We start from the raw sequence: 17,412 nt of genomic DNA, 5'->3' as shown, positions 1-17,412 counted from the left end.
GTTCTGGCTCCAAAGGGGTGTGGTTTCCTCTCAGCACAAGGTAGAAATACTGGTTTATCCAGTTCTGCCAAGCCAGCTTCTGTCCCCAGTTTCTCCCCCTCCCAGTTTCTGCCAAGAGTAAGCCACTTTTACGACCCCTGCAATATAAGATTTGCTTGGGTCCTGAAAGGCTCATTGTTCAAGAGGAAGCCATTTATGATCCTCTCAATAAACCCTCTGCCTGGGTGAAGGGAGTTGCATTGTTCACTCTCCTGCAGAGCACAGGTAATTCAATTATCAGATAGATGGTATATTCTTAGTGTGGCCAGCAAAAAGGCAGATAGTCCTGGGAACACAGCTGTGACTCAAGTTTCACTCCTGATGGGGGTAGTTGTCAAGCAAAATCAAGTTCCTTAAGCCAGACTTTCAGCTAACTGTCATGTTTTTTGTTGCTTTTTAAATTAACTTGCAATTTTACACATGCAGCTAGAATGCTGATTCTAAGTGCAAAACTATGACATTTCAACAGTTACAAAGGCATGTGACACCAAACATAGGTCACTCATTTAATCTAAACATTTTCGATTTTAGTGTCTTTAAATCCAGTGCAACTTAAACTGCTGACTCCATAGCTCAGCCAGTTTTGTTATAAGCATTGTTCTGGGCTCTTCATTTCCCAGATTTTGTAGGCACACAAAACTCCATTCTGCCAAATGTCTGCTGGTGTTCAGTGAATATTTTGCACATGTTGCAATGTTTGAAAATAGGCATTTTGAGCCTGCCTTCAGAGAAACACAGGGTGGTTTTAAAACTCCGGCTTTTGGATAGTGGTGAGTACTGGTACTGCACCCATTTTTGGGATTTAATAAATGAATTCCCCACAATTCTAGGTTGCATTTGGCAATCAGCATTGCCATTCCCAATGGTTTCAGACTACTGTGCGGGTAGTCCAATGGTGGTTTTAAAGCGCTTTGAAGCTAACCGGCGCTACTGTTTTTCCTTTGGCAACCCATTTCCCTCATGGCAACCCGGCCTATCATTCTCGCACTGGTGGGTGGCAAGTGAGGCAACCATTTTGGTGTGCGCACAAACTGCGCAGCTTTCCAGGATTTCGGCGCACATGTGGGTTTTCCGCCATCTTGAATTTTCTAAGCCCACAGCACCAAATGTTGTAGCATGAGAGCTTAAACGTGGGTCAGGACACCCAACACCTCCCAAAAGGTTCGGATCCAGCAACAGAGCGCAAAATGGCCACTGTCGACGAGAGGGCAGTCCCAGGTCTGTCCAGCTAGGCAGTGACCAGATAGCGCGGTCCAAGCCAATCACACCAGCAACAACGGCACCAAAGCCTTGGAAATGGATTGCTGACACCTTCGGTAGGACGAAAAAGGATTAGCAGTTAATCCGTGATGCCGTCTTTGCAAGGAAGCCGTCCACCGACAAGACCCAACGCTGGGACAAAACGGTGCTTCAGATGGCATCATGGAATACGAGAGGGTACCACCACTTAACCCAACCAAGTGGTACAAATTGGAATAAATTTGATCTAATCTGCTTCCAAGAAACTTGGCTAACAGACAAACCATTGCTGGAAGGATTCATAATTGAGGTATCTCCAGCCCAGAAACCCACGGTGGGCAGGCCATCAGGCGGACTGCTAACCGCTGTACGTCTGGGCTCAGGAATCGCTATGAAGAAGAAAATCAGAGAGGAGTACGGCATGCTAGCCACAATGGCCAGTTGGCACCATCAAGGCCAGGGCGGTAAGGGGAGGCTCTGCTCTGACCTTGCCATACTCAATCTTTACTGGAACCCCGAGAAAACTGCTATAAAAGACTTCTGCAATCAAGTGGCTGACACCATCGACGACATCAGAATCAGTCACGATATCCCCAACTTCATCATCTGTGGGGATCTGAATGCCAAATGTGGATCATGCTCAACTGACGAGATGGTGTGCCCAGCCCTGAGAAAATCTGATGAGAGAGGCATTGCATGGCTAGCCCTGATGAGGTCTAGACAGTTGTGCAATGTGGCCACACTCCAAGAAGGAGGTATGTCATTCCCTACCTGGGAAAGAGAATCGTCTATTGCTGTTCTAGATTACATCTTTATCTCAGAGGGCTTAATTCCATACTTCCAAGAATTCAGAGTCAAAAGAACAACTGAAAGTGACCACAACTTGCTGCACCTATCTTGGAGTGGTGAAGTGAAAGACCGTCTAATCTATCCCTTTGAAATCGATACGAACAAGCAGCAAAACCGAATCCGCCTGACCTCGGATAACATAATTGAAGTAAAGGATAGATTGCGCAAAAAACAACCAATCACCAACAAGGGTGCAGAAGTCCAACGTCCGGAATATGTATCATTACTGATACCACATAAAGTGGACTTTGGTGGGAAAGTCCGACATCAACCTCCACACGCCCACATCTATAATGCTGCGGTTGTAATGAAACGCAAAGAAATCAGAAAATTAAAAAGAGTAGCGTCAAAAAATCACAATGAAGAATGTTGGAAAGCCTACCAAAGGGGGAAACCAATATACAAAGCATGGCTCACACAAGAACGTCAAAATTTATATCAGAAAGACGCAGAGGCAATGCTGAAAATTGGGATCTCTAAAAGTAGCCGTGACTTCTGGTCCATACTAAAAACGGTCAATGGCCAGAACCCACCTCAGATTGTAAGCAACGTCACTGAACAGCAGTGGAGCTTATATTTCACTGAGCTGTACGCCCTGCCTTCAGCCGGCACTCTGAAGAGTCCAGCTCCACTTCAACAAGGAGACCAGAGTGAGCCTTGGGTGAACATGGCTGTCTTGGAAGACATCGCGAGCACAATCTCACGTTTGAAGAACTCGAGGGCCCCCGGCCCGGATGGCCTTACCAACCTAGATTTGAAGCAGCATCCCCAAGCTTGGGCGGGCCTGATCTGTGAGCTGTTCGAGCAATGTCGTAAACAAAAACAAATCCCGAAGACCTGGACAGAGGCGGTCCTTGTGCCGATCTATAAAAAGGGGGTCAGATCGGACCCAAACAACTACAGACCGATTGTCCTACTAGACATTATTGGGAAGATTTTTGCCTCACTGACACTCAACTACTTTAAAGATTGGGCCAAACAAGCGCCACTGCTTGACACTTTCCAGACCGGATTCCAAAAAGGAGCGGGAACAGCGATAAATATCCTAATCTTGAATACCATCAAAGCGAGAGTTAAAGGAGGTGCCCCTGGAGTACACATGGCCATGATTGACCTATCCCAGGCGTTTGATACAGTGGATCGAGCCAAATTATGGGCAAAGCTAGAAAACTGGAAGTGCCCTAAACCAATCTTGGACCCTATCAAGGCCCTCCACTCAAAAACATCGCTGAGAGTGAGGCTGTGTCAGCAGGGAAGCCTATCGGATCCAATCCTTACAGAAAGAGGGGTCAAACAAGGCTGCCCCCTAGCCCCAGCGCTCTTCATCGCCTTTATTGGCGATTTTCAAGAGACTGAAGAATCGGTTCGAGCGTTTCCTCCGAAGCTGGGTGATGTGAAAATGTCTAGACTGTGGTACGCGGACGACTTGATCTTGCTGGATCAAACGGCCATCGGACTCCAAAGGCAGATTGACAATTTATCGACTTATATGGAGGCCAACAACTTAAAGATCAATCCGCAGAAAACAAAAATCATCTCCTTTCATAAAACCTCGAAAGATCACAAGAAAACACACACATGGCACCTGAACAAAACTAAAATTGAGTCCGTGAACGAATTTAAATATCTAGACGTAATGATCGATAACTCATTGAAAGACAACTCACTTCTGAATTCGTTATGGGAAAAAACCCGCAGCCTTACATTACAAACCCGAGCTGTGGACAATAAATTTGGCAAATTTTCATGGACCCCAGCTATTCAGTTTTATAAGTCTAAGGTCATACCAGCTTTAACTTATGGAATGGCGGCAAATCTGTCCCTACCAGCGGAAATTTGGCCTAAGCTGGAAGGATACCTTTGGAAGTCTGTCCTAGCACTCCCAAAATCTGCACCCACGCCAGCCATTCGTCGTGACCTTGGCCTGTCAACATTATCCGCAGTGTTAATCCAGAGTGCGGTCCAATTGTACAGAAAAATTCTGTCTCCAGACTCGTTACCAATTTTCCAGCTTATGAAAATCGAAATCACAAAGGGCTCTAACAAACCGCTTCTGACCTGGGTAAACAAAATACATGAAAAACTGGAAGAGGTGGCCTGCTCAGCCGAAACACTTCTCAATAACCCTGGGAGGGTAAAGAGGAAACTGGACGATCAAGACTGGATTAATACTGCCGAATGAGTCCTCCAATACAAATCACTAAAGCATCTACCTCCCACACACAATCGGCTGAGGGAGCCGCTAAAATACTGCGAAAAATTTCCGGAGAAGAAGCTAAGGAAGACATTCATGAGAGCACGACTGAATCTATTAAACACAAGGGAAATTCTAGCAGCTCGAGAGGGCGCCTTAGACAATCGATGTCGCCTATGTGGAGATCCCACCCAAAAGGAAACGATCCACCACCTCCTAATGTCATGTACAGCCTTAACAACAGAAAGATTAACATATCTGGCACCACTTGCATCAAATGAAATCAGTCTTGATGAAGAAACCAGCTGGAACAGGCTAATCGCTGGAGACTCGCCCAGATGGTCTAGGATGACCGCTAAATTCCTGGACGTCGCCCTTAGAAGGGCGAACACCCCGGCCGAATGCGAGCAACTAGTCAGCGCGGAGCAATAGTCCAGGCGAGCTTGATCAAATCCTGACACGACGAAATCAAGTGGTGTCCTAAGGAGAAAGATTGTTTTTGTAAAAACCTAATGGTTAACACAATAATAAAAAAAAAAAAAAAAATGAAAAAAGAAATAAATACATAAAAAGGAACATTTTGTTTCTAAGCTGCCAGTATCAGCAACTATGGTTCAATCTCTTCCTCTTTCAACCCTACCTGATCGTGCTACTCATTCTATTCCACTCTCTATCTCTCCAGCCCTGTCACACGCCCTCCAGACATCTTCCTGCTGTCTCTTTCTTCTGTCCCCCTATTCTCCCTGATGCACTCATGACCCTGGCTCTGTCACAACCACCTATGTTGTAAGCAGCTAGAACTGTGGGTACTGTACAAAACATAACATGTTGTCTGTATATCATGTTTTAATTAGTAATGATTTGACAGAACCATCTTCACCACTAATTGAGCAGAGACTGGTAATGATCACACTTACAGATTTAGTTCTATGATCTGTTTGTACACTTACTTCCAGGTAAAATGCTGAGCACTTAATCATTTTACTGTGATATGAGCACTGATAAATCTTTTTCAGACATATTGGATTGTACCACAATGTATTCTACCTCACTCATTTCTAGTTCTACTTCATGCTCAATGAGTGTTTCTCCAAGGGGTTCTTGGATATCAGCAAACATGTGTTTTAATCTGTTCTTTGTCGTGAAACTCATCTTCTAACATGTACTTGTAATGTTTACATTTTTGCTTTCAGTTGGTTCCAAAGGTGCTTGAAATCTATCAAAGCCTCCTACTGATTCTTCTTTTCTCCAAAGTTTTAATAACTGTAGTGCAGCCAAGCAAAACAATTCTACCGATTTTAGATACTGTTTTCCATGCTTAATTACAGTGGGTTTTGAAAGTGTCAAAATTAAAAACTTTAGCTGCCAGACGTTTTTATTTCTTTGTGTGTGTAGTCTTCTGCTTATTCATCATCACCAGCTACTTTATTTCATCTGGTGGCCATAAAAGTACAACAATACACATATATACATCAAATAACTACGAGAATAAAACACATAAAGGCTAAGGAAGGATGAGAGTACATGGTGCTTTTCCTCTGTATTAATTAAACAGCAACAGTATTATTAGTGCCGGGATATGTTTCACCAACATGGTTCCAAATAGGGGCTTCATTAAAGGTCCACAGAGGCCAAAATTTCAGCAGTTATACCTGAAACCCAGGGGGCTTCGGCCGAGTAAGGTTGCCCAGTTACCCTTTCCACAAAGGGATTAGATTTGCACCAGAAAGTACATACACTCAGGGAAGTTATTGACATTGGCCCTCATTACGACCCTGGCGGAAAGTGACTGACCGGACCGCCACAGCGTAAATAGCGTTTCCGCCATTGCACGATGGAGCAAAGTGCGGCCCATTCCGACCCATCGGGCACGAGCACCACGCCATGGTGGAAGTGCAAAGTCCGCGATGGCGGAAATGACCCCAAAACGGCCCACACCGCCGCCGTACGGCGCCCTAGGTGCAATACCGCCACCCATCATAGCGGACACCACAGTGAGCGCCAACCGGAAAGTACTGTGACCGTAAATATACGGAAACGGAAGTAAAAACATGGGCCCGGAACGGGAAACAACACCCCGTACACCTATAAAACCACAAAATACACACAACCACTAAAAACACCACCCTGAGACACATCCCAACCCGTCATCCACCCTAGTGAAACCAAGAAAAATGGGAAAAGTAGCAAAGAAAGCGTGCGACCGCAAGCGGCAGGTCCACTTCTCCCGTGAGGAACTCACCGTGCTTACAGAGACCCTCCAGGAGAATGCCGCCGCCGTCTTCTCCACGCAAATGACCAGGACGGCACTTGCGAACAAGAAGGCCATATGGGCCCTGGTGGCACAGCGGGTAAGTGCGGTGGGGACCGCACCCCGCAACCCACAGCAATGCAGGAAGCGGTGGGACGACCTGCGGATACGCGTCCGTAGCATACTTTCTGCCAACCGCAACATTGCCACAGCCACCGGGGGAGGATCGGAATCACCCATCAAGTTGACCCCCTGGGAAGAAATCTGTGCCTCCACCATTGGAATGGAGAGCATAGAGGGAGTCGGAGGGATGGAGAAAGGAGTGCAGACATCCGGAGAATCAGGTAGGTGGCCCAAATAAAACCATGCCAAATCCACAATGTCCAATCATGTGACTCACATGTGTCCACATAGCGCAACAGCAACACATGGCCAGGAGAACGTCCACACACATTGGCCTGATAGCGCACTTTAAAACTCACAATAAATACATAAATAAGTAAAAACCCCAAAAACACCCACTACACGTGCAGCAGGCACACCCTAACTGCAGGCTGCCAAACAACTGCACCCTCACTCCACACACAAATGAAAGCACCTCCAAGGCCCCGACCCAAATCACCCTCAGGTACCACCCCAATGCATGTGATACATTGCCATTCCAATTCCCACAGACCCATTAATAACGCTCGCCCTCCTTTACTCCACCACAGGGTCCGATCCAAACGACGAGCTCCAGGACACCCCTACCAGCACACCTGCAAAGAGGGCCAAGACCGACGGCCAAAGACCCTCCACCTCAGCTGCACGCATCAAGACACGGCAGCAGCACATATCAAGTGGCAGCACACAGGAGGGAACATCAACAGGCACCCCAGCAGCCAGCATGCCCACAACAGCACCACCACAGGTCCCCCCAATGGATGCCACAGAAGGTACTGCCTCTGGTGGCAGCAGCACCATAGGTGACACCCCATTAATGGCAGCATGCTCCGACACAGAAGACGGGGATGTCGAAGTCAGATCCATCCATGACCTGTCCCAATCCCCCTGTCTGTTCCATCCCGTACACCATGAGGATACCACGCAGGGGCACCCACAAGACGACGACTGGCCATCCCCCACAAGCCCTGTGGCAGGGCAACATGAGGCGAACAGCCCCTCTGTGACACCACCGCAAATGGCCATGGCCCAGCAGAGGCAACAGTCCCTCGACCAGTTAATCGTGCAACAGCAGCAACTGGCCACGCTCCTCAAGGACCATGCCGATGGATGTGGGGGCACTAAGGCAGACATAGAAACATCAACTGAGACACTTAGGGCACAAATGGAGAGAAGCACCGAGAGCCTGAGGGGGGAACTGCATGCGACGTCCAAAGACGTATGTGCCGAACTTGCCGCAGTGCGCCGTGTGCTCACTGAGCTCTCACAAACCCTTAGGGACATGCATGGACGTGAGCAGGCAGAGACATCATCCGTTGCAAGTTCCGTCCAGGGCAGCCCCCAACGTAGATCTGGGAGGAACCTGCGCTCCACAGGCAGGGGTGCCCCTGATACCCGCAGAGGGGGCTTGCAATAGCGACTGCCCACTGACAATGAGCATCTTTGGACACTGGTGTTCGGGGGGGAGGTAGGAGGGTGGAGGGGGTGTGTTGGGCTCACTTGGGTGGCGGGTCGATAGGGTGTTCAACATGATATCACATATGCCATAAACAATGCACGATCAAACAATGAGATGTGTGGACAATGATCTTTGTGTACTAGGCCATCATAGGCGTACAGTCCATATTGTGCATGTACCAGACACACACAGTGCCACGAGTCCCGTGTCCATGTATCAGCCACCAGGCGTGAGTGCTAGAAGCATGCATCTATGAGATGCTGACGAATTTCACGGCCCTCCTGTGCCTCGCAGACTCCTTGAGGTGCTGCCACATCCCCACCCTCATCATGACCATCTTCAGGTGCTTGCAGTTCTGCGTCAGGGGGCATGGGCACATTTCTACGTACGCACATGTTGTGGAGCATGACACATGCCATCACCATCTTTGCAACCTTCTCATGGCGGTACAGGAGTGCCCCGCCAGACCTGCTGAGGCACCGGAAACGGGTCTTCAGTAGGCCGAATGCCTGTTCAATGACTACACGAGTACGTGAGTGGGCATGGTTGTAGTCCTCCTCATGCTGGTCCCGTGGGTTCCGGACTGGTGTGAGGAGCCATCTCTTCAGTGGATATCCGGCATCACCTGTATGTGGACGATAAACGAATTATGTGGAATGCCATTGCTACGTACGCACCCCCCCCTTCCTGCCAGGTCATTGCCGCATCACATACCCCACATCATCATGCATGAAATGAGACTCACCGAGTAGCCAGGATCTGTTCCCTGCGTGTCGCTCCATGTAGCGTGGTATTGTAGAGTTCCTCAAGACCATAGAATCATGGGTTGATCCAGGGAATCGGGCACAACAATGTGTAATGATCCTGTTGGAGTCACACACCATTTGTACATTCAGTGAATGAAATTGTTTTCGGTTGCGGTACTGGGCCTCCATGGCATGTGGGACGACCAATTCCACATGGGTGCAGTCGATGGCACCAATGCAACCCGGTATGCCGCCAAGTGCATGGAATCCCACTTTTGTGTTGGTTATTTCCTGCTCCGAGCGTGGTAGAGAGATGTAGTCGTCTGCGTGCTGCAGGAGGGCATCGAGCACTTGCAATAGTGTCCGTGAGAACAGTGGCTGAGAAATGCCATGCAACTGTCCGACTGTGTGCTGGTAGGTGCCTGTGGCCAGGAAGTGGAGTACAGACACCACCTTCAGTAGGGGTGGGATGGCGGTTGGGCTATCTATCATGCTGACAAGGTCAGCATGTGTCATGTCCACAATGGCGGCTATGGTGTCCCGGTCCAAACGGTAGAGGGTGTGGATCTGCTCATCAGTGAGGTTGAACGGATGTGCTCGGAGGCGTGGGATTGCGGGCTGCCTGCGTGGTGGTAGTGGCTGTGCTGGCAGCCCTTGCTGGCCCTGCCTTGCCCTCCTCCTCCTCCTGCGTCTCCTCCGTGCGGCCGGTTGTAGTTGGTGTTCGTCTTCTTCTTGGAGTTGGAGTACTTGCAGTGCTATCAGGTCCCCCAGGGCCAACATCGCGAGTCCTGCCGGTAGCATTTCGGAGTGGGTGTGGTTGTGGGAGGAGACTGGGTGTGCAATTTATGTGTTTTCAGGCTGTATGGCCTCCACCTGTGGTGATTAATTCCACCTGTGCAAGCTGCTCTCCCCTTTGGGCGAGCACGTCCCGCACACAACGCTGCAATTCGAGGAATGGCATCTTGCTATTACAATCATGTATTAGTACCCGATGGCCGTGTAACATTGGTTGATATGTTCATTCGGCTATGGTCCCATTGTTTCACATGCATTCTTTGCAGTCGCGAACAGACTTGTGAAGGGTCATTGGAACGTAGTACTCGAGTAACGGTGGACCCTCATGCATCACTGTACCGAGGTTCACCGACGGGCGGGGCCTCCCATTTGTGAGTGAAGGCAGTTGCCATTTTCACACACAGCCGCACTAGATGGATTAATTTGTGATTTCAAGCGGCCACAGATGCCTTTTCGACGTGATGTTGCAAATGAGGAATTTGAAGGGCGGCGCTTTCGGTCTTCAGCTAGCGGCGAGGAGATGCCCACAGGTCTGACTGCAAATATAACGTTCCATTGTTCAGTGTCCTTGGGACAGGGGCCATGGCGAGGATGCAATGATTGATATGAATAGTTTGGGATGCGCAATAGCGAAGTGGATGATGAGGCCGGACGTTCCCAAATACATGTTACTTCACAACACTGGAATTACGGGCTGGGGCACAGTGGATTTTGCAGGCTGCATAACGCACAGACTCAATGGAATTCTCACATGTTATGTGAGTATGGAAACAGGCGTTATCATTACGGGATGAGGGAATGATGAATGGATGCATGGACAGATGATTTGATACGGTGTTTGCCATGTACAGGGCTTCTTGGAATCTGTCCGCCTCCCCTGCGCTATGTGATGCAGGGCTGCCATAGTGGGACCATCGTCTATCTGGCCTTGTTGAGCCCTCCCTGTCTCGACGCGCCTTCAGACACTTGTGTCCATGCACGTTACCAATCCCATCTGATGGATTCTGTTTTCACAGACGCATGCACAGGTACACTCGTTTGTGATGGTGTTTTCACCTCGATATGGATAGTTATGAGTCGCAAGTGGTTTTGGGGTGGTGATGATCCTTTGGAGTGGGCTAGCATGCATATGGCTGTGGATCTAGTGTGATCATTGAAGTGAGTTGTTCGAATGTAGTTCTGATGGCCATTCTATTCTTTTTCTTTTCTTTTGGTTGACAGGTATCTCCTCCCCTTTTGCCACTGCCATCTGTATGCCACTCCTGCAGATGGGTTTTACTCCCGACACCTGCTGCTTCGTGTTAATCAGTGGAGCAGCATTACGATCTTATGGGACGATCGCCAATGGGCCACATGCCCTTACGCAGTACTAGTGGCTCGGAGCAACATTTCGGCCTTTCAGCTGGACTAGTGCCTCCCTATTGGGATGGCCCTGCGGTTCTAGGCGCTTCCATGTTGCCTTTTCGTACGAGAATGTAGCCCCTGTGTACCATGAAGGAACAGGGCGTCACACAAGAAGTAGCTGGTCATTTATTGCGGATGCAGCCCACAATGGTGAAATGTGTTTTGGAGTTCATGGCCTAATGGCTGTATGGGCTTGGTGAATTTGTTGTGCATTAAATTTCTATTCTGATATGGGCCGTGTAGCGTTCTTCTTTGCAAGTGATGTGGCATATTCCTATTTGGGGAGCGATGTATTGTGAGCAGATCTGCATTGGGTTCCAGCTTCGGAGTATAGTTGCGTGGTACTGTGCTGGGCGCGTTTGCCTACGAAGCCCAGTGAGGTCAGGGGTGAGGGCTGCCAATATGACTGTTTGAATGATGTCATGCTCAGGGGCGGGGGATTAGGTTTTGTGTAACAGATGCCGGTCAGCCAGGTGGATTGGTGGAATGATGTGATTATCGGAATATTGCTGGTCACAGGTGCCTGTGTTTGCGTGCGTTTCTTGGTGGGAGACTGAGGTCATGTCCATTGGTATAGCTTCTGTATTCGTGCCATCTGTGCCCTGCAGCTCCCATTGGCCCCTCTTGTGATTCTTTTGTTCGTTGGCATGCATGGGTGACTTGTACATTTCACTGGTTGCATTGTGACTTCGTTGCACCTACGGGGAGTTGTACTATGTGGCCAGGGAGCGGTGTACAGGCACTCAGTGGGGCCGTTTACGGTTGATTCGCGATGCCGTACTTCTCACCATGGCGGAATGGTACTTTCCGCCGTGCTTGATGGCGTTAGGTACATGTCCGCTAGGGTCGGAATTCGCGTACCCTTGCGCCATGGTGCTAATTACGGTTTGGCATGGCGCGCGCGCGCGTACTTGGTGCAGTTAGCGTTGGCGTTCACTACGGTGTCGCTAATGGCATCGTACTTTACGGTGACGGGTCATAATCGCACCGAGCGCTATTCGATGGCGGTATTGCATTTCCGCCATCGTTTTTCGATTTCCGCCAGGGTCGTAATGAGGGCCATTGAATGATGGGTAAGCACTAATTTCTATCAAGCTATTTGTTGGTGACTGGCATCTCTTGTCAAAACCCAGTATCGAATGAGTTACTATTGGCTCCATGAATTCTCCTCGTATAGAGTCATGAGCACTTCGCCCCTAGGTGTGCAACCTAGTGCGCTTTAAGGTATCCCCCCAGGTTGCAAAGACACACCCCGTACCGCTTGGAACCAATGGGAACCTTTGTTCAGGAGAGCTTCCCTGGGTGTGTGATGGGATGATGCTAATTTTGGGACCATATTAAATAGAGTACCCCCTCCTCATGTATCGTTTCTGCCTTGCCAGTTGTGTTGGGTATAATAGTAGAATTTGAAGATGAATGTGCAACATTAATAAAGGTCTCTCCCGTTTTGTCAATGAGACACAGGGGACGTTATGCCTCCCCCATCGCTGGTTTCAGAGTCAATGGTAAGGAATGGTAGGTGCTTGAGGAGTATCTGAGGGTGTCTTTCTCAGTGCAACCCAAGAACCCATTGTCGGGTGTTAAGCAGAAACCTGTGCAGTTCCCTCTGGGACCACTGCAAAAGATTTAGGCTTACAGGTGTTTGGCAGTAAACCCACTTGGTAGCAGTCTGTACCACACAGGTTCACGTGGTAGCTGTGGCTGAGCAGTCAGACTTCCCTCAAGAAGCGTTAGGCAGTATGTGGAATATACAAGATAGGGCAATTTACACAGTAGAACAAGCAGACACGGAACAGAGCTTGGGTGTAAAGATATATAATTATTTATTTTAAGGACACATCTATGAAAACACTCTGGCACTAATACGGCAAACAACTTCAATTACAATTACTATAAGTATATCAATCCCCTAACAATATTTCGACAAGTCTAGGTTCAACGGCACCACTTATTTGCAGAGTTGAATGCTTTAACCTAGATGGCACTCTAATATTCGTTAGAACGGGAGAGAAAAGGCAGGGTATGAAACCAACTTGGTACCAACACTTTTACGAAGCAAATGCAAGGCCCGCAAGGCAGGGACTACTGTGGATTACAAAGTTCAGAGGCCGGGCCCACTCGGAGAGAGGCAAGGCAATATGTCCCAACAAGTATCACAGTGGAAACGCACTTCGAGTCTTTGTAGCAAATTGTCACAGAAAGGTTGGAACAGTTTAGAACAAAAAGTTAAGAAGGTCTGGAGGCAACCCAATGGAAAAGTAAGGATTTAAGACACCTCACGCTAACCGTCACAAGGGAAGCCAGGTGGACACGGTACCTTGTAAGTGCAGTGACAGCTCCGGCGGGGGCAGTTGTTCCTGGTGGTGGATGCAAGTCGGGGCTTTGCCAAGAGATGAGATGATCTCATCGTCGAAGGAAAGTTGAAGATCATTTCACCACCAGGGAAGAGACCAGCCGTGGAGTGCTCCGTCACAAGGCACCACCTTTTGGTCGCAGTATGGACTAGTGGCTATCCGGTTGCCGGGGTGCACAGCACGGGCAATTCGACCACTACGCCCTGGAAGCGAAGAAAAAGCAAAGGGACTGGTTGTTCCCACCAGTCAGGGGGAGAAGACTCTCCAGCGGGGAGATCTCCTCTGTCGTTGGGAAGTGGTGAGTCGGTTCAGCAGGGCTCCACCGGAGGTGTCGTCGTTGCAGATCGGCTCAGCTTTACCCTCGTCGGATTCTTAGTTCCTGTGGCGACTTCTGAAGATCCAGTCCCAAAAGCCCTGCTTTTATGCAGAAAACCCCCATTCATTCAGCCTAGCTGTCAATCAAAACACACTAAGTGGTGAGCGGGGTGGCTCACCACTTGGGCCAATCACACCAGAGTGTGACTTGAGTTGGCAAGGCAACTCAGTCCAGAGTTCCTAAACCCCCTGCCACACCCCCTGTGGTACCCAGACAGAATGGCACCACTCTGGAGGGCTTCTGTGTAGAAGCCCGCCAAAAGTGGGACAAAGGGCTCAAGCTTTGGTTCGGAGTTACAGAGGTGAACGCAGACGCCATTTTAAAAGCCGAGTTCTGGCAGAAAATACCGACCGGTAGATTTATTTAAGACAAATAAACCGGCGGTATGTTAGAGACTAACGGAAAAAAGTATTAGCCTCCAACAATGGGAAGAATCCCATAGAATTATATTCGGGGTCGAATATAACAAGTAGTTTCCACTGCCACCAGCCAAAACTCGATGGGGGGGGGATGGGACAGTGCCCCCTCGAATAACAGACCCAGGGGTAATCGAATTACCCCTACTAGTACGTCCACAATAGGATGGTTTGTACTAGTTATTTTAGTAAATTTAGGTCTAGTAAAGCCAATGGTGACTTTGCATGCCCTGGGAGACAGTAGTCAGTCCCAGGGTACGGAGTCTATGTTGGGGGTCCTCTAGGACGCCCCAGTGTTACGGCACGGAGGATGCGGTGTAACACACATAGTAAAACACATGAGACCCTATGGAGTAAAAGACCCCATAGCCCATAGAATACATTGACATTCACAGGAATCAACCACATTCATGTCCAAGAGTGGGAGAAAAGAGTCTTACTCTTGGCAGGGTGGAAAAAAACAAACTCCAGAAATGCAGCAAAGCTGCTGCGGGACTCACTAGGATAGGAAATTCAGCCTAAACAGAGAATTCTCCCTAAAATCGGGCGGTTCTCTTTCGAAGTCAATAGGTTCTCTAGTGCCATTGGTGGACCCCGACCTGGCCGGATTGTTTCTGGGCGGGTCTGAGCCAGCAGCGTTGTTGCTGTTGATTGTTGGTTTTGGAAGATTTGAAACCCACTTGTTTATCTCAGTACTGGTAGATGGGTTCCTCATTCTGGCCTCCTTTGCCCCACCCTTCTGTTGTTCTTCTAGGAGAGGTAAAAGTAGGTTCTTCAGTTTCATCATTTCTGCCAAAACAGAGATGCAACAGCACCCGGTGGTCACCTGCATCCCTTTGCATCCCCGTCAGAGATGGACATTGCATCTATCCCTGGATCAGAAGATGGGCAGGGGACACTGCAATGGGTGTGGTACCACTTTTGAAATAGCTAGATCCTGTTACTGTAGCCTGTGTCAGCATAATCGCATTACACCAAGAATCCTCCTTACACGGCTTGATATCCTTTACCTGCCTGTCCTGAACTCGGTGCATCTCAGCCGCCTCCCATGCTCGTTTTATTAGCATAGGAAATATCAGGGTTCTCTAGCAGGGACTAATTGGGTATTGTCATGTCAAGCAATAAGATTCTTGGTATAGTCAGGAGGAGGGAGTTATCATTGACGTTGATGCCACATGCAGCCATGCAGGCACCAGCAATGGACATATGTGGGCTCCTGTGTGACCCTCCAATCATTAGTGGCATTGGTTAGTGGGTAATAAAATCAGCTGGACCGTCAACCTCTAGTTCCACCTCCCATTGGATAAAGTTGGATACAACAACAATCACAGGATCTTTATCATCCTTGTTGACCTTGGGGTCTTTCGTTTTTATCCGTTCCTGTGCCAATACCAGCCCGGGGGACCAGCCATCTGTTTACAGCTATGGCAGGTAGATGAATTAATCCAAGGAGGTGGTGCAGCTCATTAAACAGTGCTTCTGTCTCCCCACATTTTGCATAGGACTGCTTGGTCTATCTTTTGACACATCATGTAAGGTGGAGGCTGGTGGAATCAGTCGCCTCAGTGTTATGATTTTCCATTTTAGAACCTCGGTTGTCTTAGCAGGTGTTCTAACTGGTGGGGAAGGTGCTTTTTCACATAACACCATGTCACAGGTATCGGCAATTTTCAGAGTTAGTGTCAGAGTGAGATTACTAAACTGAAGCCTAGTATTTGGGATCTGCTCTTTGCCCACACCCGTCCACAGGCATTGCACAAACTGGTGGGACACCAACCACCCATGCCATTTCCCCGGCAGGCTTTCATATAAATACTTCTTTCCAAAAAAGGACTTGTGATCGGATAGCATTTGGCAATGTAATTTGTTTTCAGGGTGTGTATGATGATGGGTTTTTTTCCTGCTAGATAATTCCTTGGAACATGTAATTACTCTTAGATTAAGCTGGACCAGAGAATATTTTCTGCTATTTTATACTTATGCTTTGGCTATTCATTCATCTGATGCTTTGAAAGATCTGCATTCTCTAAGTGAGAGCATTTTTATTCCGAAGCAGTATCATTTTCAAAACCTATTATTTTCAGATGAAATGTGTGTCATCCCAGGGATCTTTCAACTCGTATTTCCCATATATGCTGAGATAGCCTGTGCATATATATTGGAACTGCAGTTGAATTGTCTGCGAGCTATTGAACGTCGACATTAGCATTCCGCATGGAGGAAATTAAGGGATTGTAGTAATTTATATACTTGATGGTTCGCCTTTTTTTATATATTGAAATATTTGCCACACTTATTTTATGGGAAATTAGTAGTTTATAAGACTTGGTTTATTTCTGCTGTTCAGGTGATACATGTATTGTATTGATCTATACATTCTAAGATTGTGTCATCAATGTCACGGCTAAATCTCGGAGTGGTTTTTTAATTATATGTCTAAATACTGCAAGCATAAAACCAACTTTGAAGAAGTTAGCAGCGTAGGCTGACCCCCACCATGGTGGTTTTATGACTCCCTCTTCCTTCGAGTGTTCATAAAAACAGGGTCCACCACAAAGCCCCACTGCTGCTGAGCAGTCCTAATGCCACACAAACCCTGCATACAACACTTACCCATCCCTCTATCAGCCCCCAAACCAATCCAATCATGGTCCGATCATGGTCTCTAGTCCACTTCCCTGAAGTGAATGTCCCTGTTGCATTCAATGACACAGGGGCATATCAGGAATTGGGCAGTAACCCTTACATGCAGCGGTAACGGTAATACTACCACATTTAACGGCCGGCCCAATCACAATTTGGGTGGAGTTTTACCTCCAGCATCTTGCTGGACATAAAAGTCTCTAATTTCCACCCATTTGCGGTGATATTAGCGATGTGTTAATTCCCCCGGCACTGAACCCCATTGGGTCCAATGGGGAATGGGGCTTAACTGCCGTACCACTATTTGAATTGGCGGTATCCAGGCACTATTACTGTCAGGATACGGTCAACCTCCTGATGAGGCCCAGAGTCTTTTGTGAGTCAGTGTTTCAGGTCAAGGTCCACTGACCACAATCATTTTTTTATCCACAAAGGCATGTGAATATGTGGTGCTCCTCTAGACTGGTGCTCTTTTCACCACAAGT

The sequence above is a fragment of the Ambystoma mexicanum genome, chromosome 6q, assembly GCF_040938575.1.
Source record: "Ambystoma mexicanum isolate Mex_15411 chromosome 6q, UKY_AmexF1_1, whole genome shotgun sequence".
Taxonomy (NCBI): domain Eukaryota; kingdom Metazoa; phylum Chordata; class Amphibia; order Caudata; family Ambystomatidae; genus Ambystoma; species Ambystoma mexicanum.
Note: the sequence above shows the minus strand (reverse complement) of the source record.